Source organism: Falco naumanni, chromosome 19 (genome assembly GCF_017639655.2).
Source record: "Falco naumanni isolate bFalNau1 chromosome 19, bFalNau1.pat, whole genome shotgun sequence".
NCBI lineage: Eukaryota > Metazoa > Chordata > Aves > Falconiformes > Falconidae > Falco > Falco naumanni.
The window spans coordinates 835,060-853,204 of record NC_054072.1 but is presented as its reverse complement, the minus strand read 5'-3'; the positions used below and the strand labels follow the sequence as shown (position 1 = coordinate 853,204).

At 45.6% G+C, this 18,145-nt stretch overlaps 1 protein-coding gene across 1 annotated transcript in view; it reads left to right on the top strand.

The window, feature by feature from the left end:
• Positions 1 to 18,145, top strand: part of ANTXR1 (ANTXR cell adhesion molecule 1) — a 111,135-nt gene that overhangs the window by 86,552 nt on the left and 6,438 nt on the right. The window lies entirely within an intron of this gene.

Genomic DNA, 18,145 nt, shown 5'->3' with positions numbered 1-18,145 from the left:
GAAGAGCCCAAAATAATCTTGCTCTTAAATAATAGCTGCTTTCAATTAATTACATAAGTAATTCTAATGAATAGTAAGGAATATCGTTACATATGTTCATTCACTGAATCCTACATCTTGGAATAAAACCATGAACATACATAAATATATATATATATGTACACATACATAAATTTAAACTTCATGGGCACTTCTACAAAGCAAAGTTTGTAGAATGAGGTTTGGACTGTTGTGTGAGAGGGAAGAAGTATTTCCATATATTTCTAGTGAAAACTGGGTTCATGCCGATTTCTATACATTAATGTGTACTTGTGTGTGGAGACAGAAGCCATTAAAGAGGATGGACTTATGTCACCTTACAGGAATGGCACCGTCTGTGGCAGCTGGGTACTATAGCTACCTCTCGTCTCCAAGGTATTAGTCTCTTCCTTTTCAGTGGAATTAAACAGCTGGGTGGTTCCTAAGTAATTTCAGGACAGTTACCCTGAAAGATCTCTGGGGGTACCTGGCCGAGCGCCGAAGCTGGCACACACTCATGGGTTGCGTTGAGCTCTGAGCACCCAACAGATGCCGGGACAAGCAGCTGGGAAGGGAGCGTGAGAGCTGCACCTGGGCTTTGCAGATTTAGTGTGTGTTCAAGGTACACAACACGGGCGAATTGAAATCCCTGCGGTAGCCATAAGACATCCCCTAACTCCTTGTGATGTAGATGGTTACACCCAGTTGCCCAGGGATGTTCCCAATCCAGTTTTTAGTATCTCCAAGGGTAGAGATTCAGCACCTCCCTGAGCTCCTGTTCATATTTGCCTCATGGTGAAGAATGTCAGTTATATTAATGCCTTATGCGGTCAGTTTACATACCTCGGACGTAAATCAACAAAGGAGCTTGGAGCTGCTTCAGGAATATATCTGGGCCAAAGCACAAGTAACTGTGTAGCGTTGTGAAGGCTTTTTTGGTGGAGTATCATAGGTCTGTAACGTTTGGCTTCCTGTAAGGTTTGTATGGAATACAGGACCAATGAACTTTTGTGAATAAAAAGGTTTAAGATTTTATTCCTTCGGGGGGAAAATTTGCTGAAATGTCTTCACTGAGTGTGATACCGATTTCTGGGAGAAGAGTTTGTAACATACAGATTGCTAATGCCTGGCAATTTTCCCGCAGAAGTCAGGGTGTGAAGAACGCCTGTTCTGTCAATAACTTTTTTGACTTGGCAAGCTCAGTTAATTTACAGGAAAGATGCCACTTCCATTTATGCTAGGGAAAATCCAGAGCAGTTTAATTGAAGCTGATACAGTTAACAGCGATTTATACTGGTGCAACTGAGAGCAGGCTCCATTCCCTTTCGGTGATGTATCTCTTAGACATGCAGCTCTGTGTCCTGTCAGAATAAGCAATACCACAATTAGCCCATATAGGTGTTTTATGATCCAGTCTCCAAGTAAATTAAGCTCTTTATGATTCTGTTGTGCTATAAAGAATCTCTGACTTGGGTGCAAGTATAATTTAGTGTGAAAGAGAAGCTGGCTGAAAATGCACCCATGCTTATAGCTGCTAAAATACCTGTTTCTCTGCAGCTGACTCCTGGACGACTTGCTAATGTTTGGACACTTTCCTGTGTCAATATGAAGTGCTTCTCGGACTTTCTGTGAGGGTAGATTGCTCTAAAGAATATTTGTTTTCCTTTGTGTAAACAAAACTATGATCCCGAGTGTTTGTTGTCTTTGAATAACCACGTGTGATCCTCTTGATGTTTTTAATCACTTTCAGACTTAAGCAAGCAGTTCATGTTTATTCCTTTATAGTAGTGACATAACTAACAGGTGACGTCACCCCCAACAGTCCAGGCAAAACCAACATAAGGACACACTGTAAAACACTGAAATTACTTTAATTAGTTTATACAGCTGAAATGGCAGAATTAGGTAGGGTTTTCCCCTCCCCTATTCAGCAAAAATGTGTGTGGGGGTTGTTTCCCTACTTCAGATTTAAAGCAGGGAGAGGAATCTAGCTTTCAAGCACTGGGTTCAGCTTTGTGATTCCTGAGTCATCTCCCATCTTGTTACAGACATTGCTCACGATTTGGATGCTGGTTTTAGTCTGTCATACTTCACTTTCTCCTTTGTAGACATAGAAAGTGATTTTACCAGAGCTGGGGGTAAGGACGGCTGGCTTTACAATATTTAGAGGCTTCGGTGCAAGGGACTGGGAAGGGATAAGGCAATGTTGCTGCTAACTAAACGACCACAAACTACAACTGTGCCTTGGGAGACAGATTAGTCAAAATGAAAAGCAAAACGTTGCAAAAATAGCTGCAAAATTTGCACCTCTCAAAATAAGAAGACTCTATTTGATTGCTGCCAATCTCCCTTTATTTTTCTCTGTGCCACTGTTGTTCTATGAGAAATTTAAATGCGTGCCCAAACCTTAGGATACAACGGTGGTGTGATTCAGGCTACTTTAAGGCCAGTGGCTTCTCCCAAGTCAGCAAACATGACATATTATCTCATAAAACACGCTACTGTTCTGGTGTGGTTGGGAATCCAGTGGGAAGGTCAGTGCTGAACTGATGGGGACAGCAGCCTGGAAACATCTGCCAGCGTTGACTGCAGCTGTCAGTGCCTTCAGTGCAGACAGTCCTGAGCCAGGGTGAGCAGTTTGCTTTCCTTGCAAGAAAAAATACCAAGGAAAAGGAGCAATTCCACAGAAAACTGTTTCAAAATGAAACCTATGTCCTTAGAACAGTGTTGCAAAAGAAGAGGAGTGGATGCATTGCACTGAAATGATGGGAAATTTCTACCCGTGCAAACAACTGTGTGGCTGGAATCCCCCACCCAGGAAGCCAGGGCTGGTTTTGATGAGCTTGGATCTAATCCCTGCCATTAGCTTGGAGACTTTTCACCAGGACCACAATGAGAGGGCCTCTGGGTGATTTATAAACACAGCCCTTCCTCTGAAGTGGATGTTTGATAAAACAAGTTCAGTAATCTGTTCATCATTTCCTTCATCCAACCTAGGACATAGTTCTTGGCATCTCTCCGGCTTGCAACAACACTCACAGCAGCAGCATTTCAACCCTTTGCTGTCCAAAGACAGGACCACTTTTGAGGTGGGCTGTGCACTGGGTCACTTAGCAGACACAGTTAGACACCTGGTCCCATGCCAGGAACACGGCCAAGCGCCTGGGAGGTCCGACGGCTGACAGCTAGTGTGAGGAAGGTGTCTTTTGACACAGTGCTCTGAGGTACGGCATGTCACCACCTTGACCTGACGTGCAGACTGAGGCCAGCTGGCTGTATCCAACTGGCTTAGATGGTCCTAGTGCAGGAGATGGGAAGTGCAGCACTAAGGAGAACGTTCACACCCAGGAGCCTTGCACATTCACACGCAGGCACCTAGATGCTCTCCCAGCCACGTGTAGTGCTGGCAAACCCTACACCAGCCGAAGATTAGCCGGTGGGGTAGAGCTGTAAGAGCCATTTTGACAGTGGTAAGCTCAGCTGGAAATTCCTGTGGCCTCTCCATGTGATTCCAAATCATTCCTTTGGGCCAGGCAGCGCAGACCAGGGCCACAGCAAGGACAGACTTGGTCCTCACCAAGTTGCAGAATCTTCAGTGGCAGGTCTGTGGGCTTTCATAACTGTTCACTGGCCGATTTGGATTTGATCCTGTTCTACTGGGAAGTGTACATGAAGGAGGGCTCTACCCAGCTTGTCAGCAGAGGGGCCCATCAGAGCTGGTACCGACAACTCCAAGCCTGTCGTGTGGCTTTAAAGCGGAGGCGCGGAGGCACAGGCGGTTTGACACTTCAGCCCCAGTGCACTGCTGTAAACCTTGCCTGGCCAGTTGCAGAAGATGGGAAGCTTCAGGCAGTCAGATGCAGGGCTTCGAGGTATTGCTGCACAAGGCAGGGCAGCTCCTGCTTGCCAGCTTTTTCCAGACTGCCTAACTTCATCCCGGTGCCAGACTTTCACAGGGTGCTGCCCTGTATGCTATCTGCTGCACCGTAGGGGACCAGGCCACCCATCACTCCTGTCGCAGGTCCTCTGCAGGAACGCTGGGCAGTGGAGGCTGGGCACTCTGGTTTGTGTAAAGTCACACAGAGGAGTTCCAGACTAACAAGCTCCGTCTCAATCATACCGTGCAGCCACTCAGTGTAGATTTCATGACACAAGCAGAATAAATACTTCAGAGTTACTTAGCAGCACACTAGCGTGCCCATGCTGCCAGCTGCGTACAAGCTGCCAGCCATAGCAGTCTTTACAGCATGGACATGCCCTGGGAATGAGAGAACCAGTGATTAGCCAAGCATCTTACAGTAACCAGCAGTCTCAAACGGAGCCACCAGATAAAAAACTCACCACGTGGTGCATTCTCAGGCTAGAGAAATATTCAAAGCCTGGCGGGCAAAATTTATGGCTAGTAAAGAGGAGCCTGAAATTTGCAGACAGAAGCCTTTGACCGTCTGATATTCCAAAAAGCTGCAAGGAGGAGTTTTGAAAGCAATTTGTACCTCATTTCTTCTCTTTCCTGAAGCAAAGAAAGAGACAGATTTCAGCTCTTGGTGCTGTCAAATGGGCACCTTAATTCACCCACTGGTCAACATCAAAAAGTGTAGCCAGAAGAAAAATAACTGAAAGGCATCTCTGTTTGCTTTGGAGCCTGTGAAGGAGTTGGACTTAATCCCAGGGTTACATCATCTTCATATATAAGCAATCCCTTGCTGTAATCAGTTACTTTATCCACTGCCAGCACATTAGCTGAGCTGTTCAAAAAGATTGCTTGCATTGAACGAAACACGGATTCAGCTTCACTGTGTTGACTAACGTTACTGTTTATCTGCTGTAGCCCACACAGCCTCCTAGGTACCATACCAATTGTCAAGAAAGATGTCCCCTGCCCTGAGGCTCACATTAGTCTGTAACAAGCCATTGGTTCAAGGGTCGTGACTAATAAATTTGCAATTTATATACATAGCAGTGGATCATGTGGGGACTGAAGCTCAGATTCCAGTCCTCTCTGTGACCTCAGACAAACTCTTATCCCTGCCTCTTGTCCATGCCCCAAACCCTTTAATCAAGGTTGCGATGCCATGTACTAGGACTGTTTCTTCGCTGCAAAAGGTACAGTTAAAGAAATAACTGAATAGTAAGTTCCAGATACAGGGCTAGATCTTTCTGGACATCAGAGAGCTGAGACCTCTTCAGGGAGAACTGCCAGAAAGGATGCCTGCTCGTAGCGTGGCAGCAGCCTGAGCCAGCCTTAGCCTTACTGCTCCGTCAGAGCTATGGCTCTAGATATTGGCAACAGCTCCTGGTCAGCAGGTTGTTACATCTGTGACACAACTGGCCACATGCCCATCTGCATTTTCAAGAAGAAACCATGAAGCAAGCTTTGGTCTGGTTTGCCGAAGGCTCTTAAAAGTGCATCTTTTACCCCAAAGCAAAAGGAAAAGAGAGGGATGTTCAGGACCTGTTTTGAAGTGCACCCAGAGAGGCTGAGATGCACGAAAAGGTTGTGAAATTCTTTTTATGGAGTCAGACCTGGAAATGATCTGAAGTTACCAACAGACACAGATGTTTCCAATAAGGCAAGGAAGTCAGAGTCACATGGGATTCCTGTGGTCTTCTCACATTTTCAAGAGACTAGGTTTGCATTCTTGTCAGCATTAATGAGGTTATTTTTACATTTGAAACATCATCAGATGGGGTGATGTAAAAAAACATATATTTTCCAGAAAACTTTATCGCTTTTATAACAGAGTAAGGGAATGCTTGTTTATGCAAATTGCTCACAAAACACAGGCTCCAAATAATTAGTGTCACTTCAAAGTGTCAGTTGCATTTCCTTGATAAACATTGTTCTGTCAGGGATTTATGAGAAGATTATTAAAATGTTTTTCAAGCTCAGACTTGGCCAGGACCATCTCAATCTGGGAGCAAATTATATTTTAAATTTTTATTGCATAGCATTATTGCATTTTTATGTTGTGTTTGTATAGGTGAATATAGGTGGGCATAAATATGGAGAAAAAGTGTAACAAAACTGTAATTATGTGTAAAGATGTATCCTACCTAAATTAACGATGATGCAGGGGGAGGAGCTTTTTCCAAAACTAGTATAATGTTGCAAGTTTACTGGTGAAATCACATATGCACATATCTTGTTAGATCTCAGTGATACAGTTCTGGTACAAATTGTGGTTAGCTATGACCAAAGGATGAGGCTACAGAATACATGAAAATGTGCCCATTAAAGTAATTGCAATTGTTCTTTTTACTATGAGAGGAAGAATGTGTGTGTGTGTGTGTGCGTGCTGACATAAAAAAATGATCTTAATACAAACAGAACAGTCAGGGTATGAAATGAGACAAATTTATAGCCAAGTTGCATGAATCTTCACTACAGAAAAGCACTGATTTTTAACAAAAGTTTACAAAACTCCCTCTGCCTTGACGATCCTGCTAATGTTTTTATATTGCACTGAAATGCCAAAACCTCAAACTAACTTGATTTCAGGCTTCGCTGTGAATGTTTTGTGCAGCCTAAGGAGTTCAGATGACCACTCTGCATTATATCGGGCTTCGTCCCAACTGACCCTTTTTTGTAAAGGGCCAGATTCTGCAAAGCAAGGACTTGCTCCTGCATGTAAAGTCCCATGGCATTTCTGGAGAACCACTGGAGCACGCACCCCAGGGCTGCTGACCGAGGCTCTGCCTTTGCACAGCTGTGCAACAGGGGACAGCGAAGAGCTGTCGAACCCCCAGCCCATAATGTTCTGCAAGTCTTAAGCCTAGTAATGGATAGCTCTTTTCATTTGCATCCTGCTATTATAATTCTGGATCTAAGATGTCTAACTGAGCTGGAAGTCTGTGGGCTGTTCTCATATACGGGGAGATCTGAGGTCTGGGCACCAGACTGGGAGTCGAAACCTAGAGCTGCTCTGGTCTCTGCTGGTGACACACAGTGACCTTGACTGAGCTACTTCATCACCTTCCATTTCTCAGAGGCTTTTCCTGTCTTCTTGATGAGGCTAATCCAATGTCTTTTCTTTCCCAAATGGTGAAAATGAAGGCTGGAACTCAGTAATAAATTTAAAGGACTAGCAACAGTCATGGCTGTGGGCAGGGACAGTTCTGTTTGCAAGTACCTGTCTAGGTTTGCACAGTGGCCTGTGGGGTGACATGGTCACAACATGATGCTGACAGTACAGAGGCGCAGGGTTTGGGTGTTCAGGTCTGTCTGTTGTAGACCTGCGCGATGCTTAGATAGTTGAAAGCAGAAGTCCAGCAGTGTTTCTTACACGGTGTGCCAGGGTTCATTTTTCTTTTGCAGGCTGAGGTGTTACCAGAGGAAGCTCGGTGGGAACTAGGAGCTAGCTTTACCGAGTCTGTCCACATGCCATCTCTGGCACCTGTGTCAGCAGACTTGGTCCTCAGTTCATGGGACAGCCCTCCTGAGCACTCCTAGCTGAGTGGGCAATCACCACTGTGGCTAAAAAATGCAGAGGAGGAAAAAACCAGCCTGAATTGTCACTACATTACAATAAAATTTCCCTCTTCCCTGTCCATTCTTATGCTTTGAAAAACCTGAATAACCTTTCGCTACTGTAATCAGGTGTTTCACAGAGGAGGTTAGCGCTGGCTGCTGTACTGTTGGAGGAATGTGAATGTCTTTTTCTGTCTGGCAAATTCGCAATCTCAGGAAACGAAGTCTCCTTTCCACAGCTTTCCCTGTCTTGTGGAGAAAGCTGTGTACTTGCAAAGACCTATCTGAGAAATAACTAGTTGTCTCTCACTTCCCACACAGTGCTGAAATAGAAAGGAATTAAATCTAAACTAAGAAGAGGACAATGCTGCCACATAGCCTGGAGCCTTGCTCCTTGTTCGTTATAGTGGTGTGTTCATATGCTCCAGGCATCACCTTAAATCAAACCCATTGTCCCAGGTGCTGTTGAAGGTGTAAACCAAAACCAGAATCTCAGCCTTGTGAGAGGCAAAGGGCGAGAGCAAGGATAGACAGATGGAGTGAGAAACCCTGAGACAATGTGGCAGTACTAATTTATCTGAATGTTAAACAGTGGATCTACAGCGCTAGCTGCAGTAATCTATTAGTGCAGTTCAAATGCACTTAATGCACACATTATGCACACAAATGCACTTAAACCACAAGAAACAACTTTTGTTGCTGGTTTGTTCTCCCTCAGCACATCTCCCAGGTGGCTTCCCAAGAAGGAGCAGTGCAGAGTTCTAGCCAAAACTGAGTGTGTGTGTGTGTGTGTGTGTGTGTGTGTGTGCACGCACATGTACATGTGTGTCAGAGCCTGGAGCAGGCACTGCCTCTGGTGATCGAGCCATAGGAGGGGGAGCCTGCAAAACTCTTGCTGGGTCAGAGCAACTAGTCCTTCTGGAGTAGTGGGACAGGGAATCAGACTGTCCGGTGTGTCTAACTGTGCAAAATTTGCAGAATATATTTTTGTTTGCCAGAGGACAGATACCTAGGTGCAAGCAGTTAGATAATGATGTGGGTTTCTTCATCTAAGCAGTACCACCTCCTCTCTTGATACAAAGGCAGATGCTTGTGTTCCCACTGCAGTTCCTCTTTCCTTCCCATCCTCCCTAGCCCCAAGCACACAACTGCATTTTGCTCCTCTGAGAAACTATACGAAACAGGGTTTGTCCGAATTTTAGTACAGTGATAATGATCACAAGTGCTGAGCTCTCCTGTAAAGTGTGATTTTAATTGAGGCAAGAAATTAGCCTACTTAAGTGTTGACTTGAGATTTCCAGAGCAGTGAGGGACTGGGCAGGCTCTCTACTCTGAGGATATTCCTGTGTGGGGCTCATGGAAAGGGCAGCCTTTGCTATAAGGAACTGAGAAAGAAGAGGGGTTCCTAGTTTGTTTTAAAGAGCAGAAGGCGAAACAAGCCAATGGAACACCATAGTTCAAAGTTTCCTCTGCATGGAGTAAGTAGCTCTGCGGCTGTGGGGTAAATGAAATTACTTGGAGTAAAACCCTTACTGGAGATGTGCATATTACATGGAGTGTAATAACACTGTTACGGCGGTGGGATTGCAGAACCAAGGAGACCAGATGCAGAAAAGTGTTTAAGTATGTAAATTCTCACAGAACATATTACGAATTTGTTCAGTAGGTCTTTAGGTTCTTAGAAATCAGTAAAAACATAGGGCGTGAAACTTACAACAGAAAGAATAGGATTTTGATGCAGAATCACCTTGTGACAGATGCCTAGAAAATCCATCTCTCCCATGCATGTTTCTTGCTGAGTGAATGTTGATGTTGCATTTGTTTTGTGTTTCCTTCATGCAGCTTCCAGCAGTGGGCTGGACTTACTCTCCTTATCCTTATGGGAAAGCGAGGTCATTGTTTCCAGTGGGCTTGCAGTAAATTCCTGAAAATAAGCAGCAGCCCCAGCTGAAAAACTTGGACTGTGTCTGTGTCCATCTGTGCTGAAAACTTGTGAGGGGAACCCTAGGTCTTACATCAGCCATCGGAGGGTCATCAGAGACTTGCTAGGCATGCAAAGCCACCCAGAAACAAAAGCACTGACAGCAGATGCTTTACCTGTAGTCCAAGGCACAGAAAGGAATGACTTACACTACAGCTTAATTCCATCCTTGGCTTTCCCTGGTCAGGCCCCCATCCTGGATGTGCGAGCACATGGTACCTGCAGCACTCCAGGCAAATATCCTGCATGAAGTGCAAAAAGGGCAAACAGTGTCAGACTGAAGAGTGAGGGTGAAAGCTGTGAAGCCAAAGGCACAGTGGATCTGGGAGAGGGACAGTCGGCGGAGCGGCTCACACTGTGCCTGTGTGTCACACAACAGACAGGTTGAAGCATAACATTGGTAGTGGTAGAGCCACACTTCTCTGGTCAGCCTAACAACTGCAGAGCCCTGCTTCCCGGTGCGTTTTTGTTAATGCACACCCAAATTCCAAACATGTAAGCGGCATTTAGGAAGAGCCATAAAGTGACACGGTGGTGTGTGGCAGGGCAGCAACCACCCTGTGTGGGTGGCCAGTTTAGCTCCAGCTGGCCTTATAGTGCTTTGCGTAATGCTGTTCTGCTGCCAGGGCTTCAGCTCTCCCTCTTACCTCTGCTGTGATCAGCATCCTGCCAAAATCTGCAGGTCCTGTGCTGTGTGTGCCACCCCTCGCCCGAGGCGAGTGGATATGCAAAGCCTGGAGTTTTTCAAAGAGGAGTGCAGGGCTACCAGTAACGAAGAACCCCTTCCTGCATGTCCCTACCAGCAGTAGGCACCTATACCTGGTAAGTCATGGCCAACGTCCCGCCCTGTGCCACCAGGGACTTACAGACCACAGGGTGTCATTTATGTCAGTGTTAGCACCAGTGACTGGTCATCAGCCGTGACACACTTGTAATAAACTCAGCCGTTAGCAGGTTCATCAGGAACTGTAAAGCCCATTAAGTATTGCTGGCGCACAGGATTACTGTTTTAAACTTAAGGCTGCGTTATTAGAGCTATATCAAAAAATACAGAAGGTATGTAGCAGTTAGCCTGGGCCTTTGCTTGGAATGTACAAATCCAGTGAAAACATCCCCAGAGCTGTAATTATTTGTTCATAGTTGGATACTGAGGATCAAATTTTGCCACACAATCCTCCAGTGAGGTCACTGAAAGTCATGAAGTCTGTTTCATTATAGAGTAGCCAAGATGAATAGCAATGTGGATATTACTATAGTAATAATAGTAATGGAAGGGCTACGTACTGCTAATTAACTATGAAGTTCTCAAAGCACACGAGCAAAACCTATCATCCTGGAAAGTCTCCTGGGTCATCTCTTATTTTGGATTAGGAATCTATATTAGAGATGAGGAAATTCAGATTTAAGGTAACTGTCTGATTTCACACCATGCTGTTTCGTAGTGTCATGAATAGAAACAAAGAACAGGAACCAGGAAATAGAATTTCAGATTCCTTGCTTTAAACACTAGACCCTTTTGCAGACCTGAGAGTAAAACCAGCCGTGTGGACTCCCAAGTCACCCCCCTACACACACCTGTAGACTGCTGCGTTGCTCCTTGCTTGGTGATTCTTCTTTCTGCAGACTCAGAAATGCACAGGCGCTAATAAGGAGCTCTTGTTTAACTCATTATTAACTCTGAGCTAGCAGATCCCTGTTGATAGGCTGCGGAGCTTAAGAACAAAATTGTAACCTTTCCGCACATACTGTTGCGGTGTGGTTTTCCATTAATAGCCATGGAAAAGTTAACCTAAACATTAGCTGTTTTTCCTGGAACTAACAGCTTCGAAGCCAAAAGCCCAGTGATCTGCTCATCAGCTTGCAGGACTACTGCAAAGCAGACTGCTCGGTACTATAAAAGCAAAGTACAGAGCTGCTCTTGAACTGCCCGAGCTGGCTTTGGAATGCTGTTTCTGCAGCAGGGAGTAGCCAGCTCATAAAGGGGAGCATCCCAGTCATATCTCGATCCAGGGCAAAACTTCGCCCAGACAGAATTACAAGGTTGTGCCTTTGACGTTGACGGTCAGAGATCTGCCTCAGAAAGCAAGGCAAATCTAGAAAACAGGGATTGCAGGGGTGGGATTTCTCACTAAATAGTAGTAGGACAATATTCAGCGGACAGTAATTCCCATTTCCTCGAGCCATGAGCACTGCCCTAGCACAGGAGAGTTTTCCTGAGTCATGTAACATGAAAACAGCCACTGAGTTGTGTTCTTCCCATGTTTACATTGTGAAAGATCCAGTCCTGAACCGTGCCCTGTCTTCTTTGCCCAAAGGCAAAGTGCACCCAGAGAAATCCTCCCCAGCTCGCTGATTTCCGCAGGCTGCAGGATCCTGCAGGCTCTTTCTTCCTCTGCAGAGGGATGTTTACCACTGCCCTTGATTAGTTGTTCCAGTTATTGCTGCCAAAATAACGTGTTTCATTTTTCATTTGAATTTTTCTCTCTTTTCCTCATACCCAGTAGGCTTTGTTATTCAACCTCCAGATGAAAGATTACGATCCTGTATGAGGCAGCGCCTTTGATGTGTCACTCAGCATTTCTCCAAGACTAGCTACCTCTTTCCAGAAAGACAATGGGAAGAGTGACCAGATCTTCCTGGAAATGACACCCATCCCACAGAGTAAATAAGCCAAAACGAGCTCCTGCAAAAGTAATCAGGCCTGTTTGCTGACATGCACATGCCCACTCATCACTGAAAGAGCCATGCTCCTGAACTCTGGCATGAGCCAAAGACTGAGGCTATTAAGCTCATTCCCACGCTCAAATTTGGCAAGGTAGAAGCCTGTATCATCTTGTTTCACTTTTTGGAGGAGTTTGCTCTGTGTGTTTTCTTCTTAGTAGGTTCCCCAGCTGGTTCAGTCCTGCATTAGGTAGTTACAGATACGAGGAACCAGAGGCTGGCAGAGCAATGGGTATTATCGGGGTTGTGGTAGGTCTGAAGAGCCAGGCACAGATGAGAAGTTATGAGTAAGCTATGAGTAAGATTTCAACTGGAGGTTGAGTTGGCAGAACCAGCCTTTGTACTGTGGGGCCCCCAGATGCACAGTGCTATCTATATGCATAGGTATATGCGAGCTTTAGTCATAAGCCAGCATGACTGAGCTGATGCTCTAAATAACCTCTTACTTATTTCAAATTCTGTGGAAGATCTGTGAAAGTTCAGTATGGTTTTTTTCCTCTGTTCTTCAATGTATACTGCTTTTGGGTGGCTTGAACGGAACAGAACCATATAAATACAAACCGTTGCTTTAACTTCTGAGTAGACCAAACCATATCAAGGCATCAAAGAAAGTTAGGTAGTTTTTATCTGCTTCTTTTTTCCTTCTGAATTTAGGCAGGATGCGTGTCTGCAGTGTAGGAAACTGCCTCTGATGTAACTGGAGTTCAGCAACCATGTATAAGATTACTTGTTACTAGTTTTGATGTTTTTAACATTTTCATTTGGGGTAAATCCCACCTCCTTACTGGCCTCAGAAGGAAATGCCATCTTGTACCACTCTATTCCTGGGAGTTAGAAAGTCAAATCTACATGGTGTGTAGTACTGAGACCTGACAGAAAACTCTGGATCTTGCTCCAGATTTTTATCACTCTCCAGAACCTCTCACAAGGTCTTTTAAGGTAAACCATAACAGTCCCTAGTTTTCAGTGCCGCCTCTGCAATAACAGACCAGGTTATTAGAACCCTGTTGGAGTGGTGACCTTATCAATGGAAGTCTTCCTTTTAATGTTGGGAGAAAATAGGTCAAGCCTCCAATTTATTATTTAATGAGTGGCCAAGGTGGCAGGAATGCCTTGGGAATGGTAGGTCTTATGAGCAACGCTGAGTTCTAGCTCTGTATTTAGCAGTGAGACACAGATGGGAATGGTTTTGTTGCGGTGATGTTTTATCACGAAATGAGACAGTTTTAATAGTTGGTTGGTGACTAACAAATACAGAGGTAGCCGTATAATTAGTGTGCTTGCTGCAGGAGGCAGTGTTTCCTGGCATTACCGAGCACGCTCAACGCAGACTGATCTCACTGAGAGGCTGGCTAACAAAACCCAGAAGCTACTTAGCAGTTTCCTAAAACTGTCTCCAGACACCCTTGTGTGATTTAAAAGGCAGCACAGCTCAGGTCTTGCAAGCAGGGATATTTCCATCTCGCAGAACCCTACCACATAGCAGAACCCACCTGGGATTTTGGGAGTTATCCTGACAGGGGTTCAGAGCAGCAAAACCCCCTGGGAACCCAAGAGCTCCCCGACCGATGCTGTTCCCAAGTGATAAAATATTGGTGGGAAGCAGATATTGATTATTCTCACCCTGATCTTTCCCCGATATTACCTTTGTCCAGGCACAAAGGGATGCATTTTTGGAAAGAGGTTTTGTAAAGTACTCTATGCAAAGAGCACTTTCACAAGAGGGGATCCCCAGCACGTTGGCTATAGGCAAATTTTCTCTGTAGCCACAGGAGAGGCAGCTTGAGCTGTCTGTGCCGTTTGGCTCTTGCAGGCTGCAGACCGGCAGTTGCCAGTTACCGCCTTCCTCTCCCCGTGGGGCTCAGAGCTGCTATCACATCCACTGCGACTCTCCGCTCTGTGTTCCTGTTCTCTGCCCACTCGTCACCCTCACAGATGTTTGTGGAAAGTTCATCTCTGAACTGGGTTCAAACCAAGCACCCAGGATCTTTGGTAGGGAGGGTTTGGCTCGCAGAATTTAGCGTTAGTTTCTCACAGCCATGTATGTGCTTTGCTTTTGAAGTAGCTACGGTTTAGTAAATCATTTCTTTTCAGACACTAGTGGTAACTCACATTTATTTAATATATTTAATGTTTGCCTATTATTCATTTGGCTAGTATCTCCTACAAGGTTTTGTGCGTGCTTTGTTCAGAATAAGGTACGCAATCGTAGGGTTTGCATTTCTTTTTTCCCCCTCTCTCTCTTCCTTTTTTGTATTTTCTCTTTATGTTTCTATTTCTTTTTATTTCTCTCTCCTCTTTCTCGTAACGACAGGGTAAACCAGGATATTGTTTATGGAAAGTCTGAATTACTAATGACCCATACAAAACAACATTAAGGATCATATCTTTTCCAGTATCTCTTTTTAAACGCAGGAGCTCAGAAGCCAGGCCCAGTGTTTTATGATCTTAAAATGTCAATACTTTTCCAGGTATTAATTCCAGCTTGATAGGAAACCAAGGGAAACAGAAACATTTTTCATCTTCACTTGAGAAAAATGTGCTCCAACTTCCTTTGTTAAAGAGATACCTTTTCAGGACCGTGAAGGGCATGCCACTGCTCTGGGACTGACTTCCCTTTCCTAAATCACCTTTCCGCTGTGCCTGTGTGAGCCTCACCCTGAACAGCTGGAACCACAGAATGCAGAGCTGAAATGAAACAAAGAAAAAAAAGCTTCCTCCTAGTTTGAGTCCTGCTGCGATGGGAGCTGGAGGGCTGGCTGGTTAGAGAAAAAAGAAATACCGCAGGGTCTCAAGAGAAAGGTCCGTCCTCCCTGCAGCTGGATTCAATGTGCTGAATCCCAGTCAGCGTCTCTGTACAGGTAGAGGTCTGGGCAGGTCATCGTGCACTGTGCTCGAAGTGACTGCCCAGTTAGTATCCGGACTCAGATAAAAGCAGAAAGAGAGGCAGGAGGAGGTGGGAAGTGGCTTGGAGAAGTCTGTGGAGTTCCTAGGAAAGGGCACAACTTGGCAGAGGCATCTGCTGCTCTTTGTGCCTCTGCTTACCAGATCCGTGTCCAAGATACAAATGCTCCAGCTCGTGTTCTTGAACGCTCAGCAACCGCCACCCTGTGCTATGACCTCAGTAGCCTAATGTCCCCCGCACCCCACATCCCACCCTTTTCTTTCAACCCTGGCAGTGCTCCTCCGCCAGCCAGATGTGAAGAACAAAAGGAAAAGCTTGGATCAAGTGTGCAACCCTACAGCACTCCAAAGAGCTCGCAGGGCGAGGCCCGTGGTCAGAGGAGACCAGCCTCCCACAGCCAAGTGCTTTGTTGTCCTAAAGGCAGTGCTCCCTGCCTCCATCCCTGACAATTAGCTGTCGAAGGTGAAAGAGCAAGGCCACTCCAAGCAGAATTCATTATGCATATGCCTGCGAGCAGTAACTCTCTAGAAAAACAACATAAAATGCGAGAGTGAATTGACCTCACTGATTTTGCTGATTCCGCTAAATTTCAGGTCTAATAATGTCTCCATATTGCTTCAATTGTCTCTTCTGAGGCACAGCTGTGACTCTCCCCCCCTGAAGCGTTGTGGCTGCAGAAAGGGAAATAAAACCTAGCCAAGGCGTCCAACACAGCAGCCTTTTAATACACACGTTTAATTCCCTCCGTTCGTACACTCGGTATCTCCAACCACTGTCTCTCTGCTAGGAAGGCTAATAGAATTGGCTCCTCTCATTCTCAAAGCTGTGGTATAATATGGTTAAGGAGTTTTTTCTCCTGAGATGGCGTGTGACTTCTGTTTAAGGAGGCAAAGTAGCATTTTGTGGCAATGGGTTCACTTCCTGCCTCCTGGATGTTCTGCCACCATCTTCCACATCCACCCCATCTCGATTTGGACACCCAAAGGAGGTGATAAACCTTGGTGGGTAGCCAAGAGTGGCTGCTAACTGGTGAGCATTGAGACCCTCCTCAAATCACAGTCATGTGAAGGTCCTTATGTCTCCACTGATTGTAGAGAGATCCTGCACTCCTCTTACGTGCAGCACCTCAGGCACTCGGTCTGGTTTTGTGTGCAGAACCCAAAGCCAAACCAGGCATTTGGGCCCATTTATTTAGAGGGTCTGTTAGCGCTCACGTCAACTTCTGTTATCTGTGGGATGAACTGCACTGTGCTGGCAATGGAGAGCCCTGTAAAAGCTTGAATGGATGGGTGATCAGCCAGCCAACTTGATCTTCAGCCAGACAGTTTTCCAGATAAAACAGTACTGAACCATGGAGTAGGTCAATGATGCTGATGTTTTATTTTTCTATTGCGATTGCATGGTACGAAGCCCAGCTGTGAATCAGGGCCCCCTTCTGGTAAGTGCAGGTGGGAAAACACATCTCTTGCCACGGATTTCAGAGAAAGCTGAGTCTTCCGCAGCTCTAGGATTACTTGTTTGTGGTCACACTCTGGCTAGCACAACCTCTGCACTTTTGTGTCTGTTATCATATTGCTAGACACAAGATGTTTAACATCCAGCTTTTTGGTTAAAGTAGCTCTCTTCATCCTGGGTCTGCTTTACATTTGTACCCGAGGCACTAGTAGAACATTTTCTGCCTCTCATGTGCTATGGCACAGTAATTTGTTTCCTGGATATCTCCTTGTCATTCTGACAGTTCTTCTCCCCCAGGAGATGTTGGCCTCTCCATCTCCTCTGAGGCAGCATAGCTGCCAAAGTCCATCTCAGTCCATCTGGACTGAAAACTCCTATTTGGCGTTCTCCCCTCCCCCCATCTGCATGGGTGAGGAAATGTCGAGCAACGAAACACAAGTACTCCCTTGGTCTGTCAGGTCACGGGAAAGGAGGAGAAAGCCTGAACTGTGTGTCTGTCTGCCCTTCACGCGTGGGCTGCCCTGCAGAACTGCCCCCTGCACAGCAGTAGGGTGTGTTGCCAAACAAGTTGCTGTCAATTCCCTGCAGAGCAGCTGACCCAGGCGGCGAAGGAAATAGGAGGAGATAGGGAACAGCATGCCTGAGCTGAGAAAAAGGCACGCTCTAGCCTGTTTCGAGGGGACGAAGATTTGAACTCTGAAGTTAGGCCAGTGCAATGCACGAGGGAACGGGGACGAGGTATCTGATAAGTACAGCCACATCTGTGCTAGCTCTGGGTCAAGGCTGGCTCTCACGCCGGCGCTCCTGTGCTCTCTGTACTCTGGTCTGCATCGGAGGGGCTTGTGCTCAGACTCTGGTCCAACTGCTTGTTCAAACCAGACAGCGTGTCCAACAATCCCATGCGAAAGCGTAGTCATCAAGGACGGTGAAGACTTAATCACGTCTTTTGAAAAGAGCGAGCTCTCTAATCTCAAAGCAGCCCTATTACTGGAGAAAAAGAGTTATCATTAACCATGGATAATAAGCTCATGAACACAGGCTCGCTAGGTTGTAGCTGACTATGAAAACTAGTGTAAACATATTGTGGCTATACATTGGTGTGACTTTCTAGCCCCTTTTTTTATGATTATAGCACTGATGATCTGTCCAAGGTGGTTTTCGTCAGTAAGAAATCAAACCTTTGCAAGTGCACAGGATGCACAAGATGTACTCTCTTATCCTTTTGGACCGTGCCTTGGGCATTGCTGTAAGTACTAGATGGCTTTTAGTCCTCAAGCCTGCCCTGGCCCCAAACCCAAAGATTTCTGAGCCTCACTGCATCTTCTTGAATGCTCTTAGGGTGGTGCTGAGTTCCATTTGGAACAGCAGTACCATAACCTCACCCCTGGAGCATCCAGACAGAGTATCTCTCCACAGAAAAACAATCGCAATTTTTTGTTCTCTGGCTGAGATTCCTGGACTGCTGCTTTTTTTCAGGTTTATTTTATTCTCAACATAAATAAAGAAAACAAAACTAGTGCAAGTAATAGTCTGAAACTACTAAAGTTGCATCGCAGGAGATGTGGCACTGGAACAAGGAAAACATTCTCATGGGGTT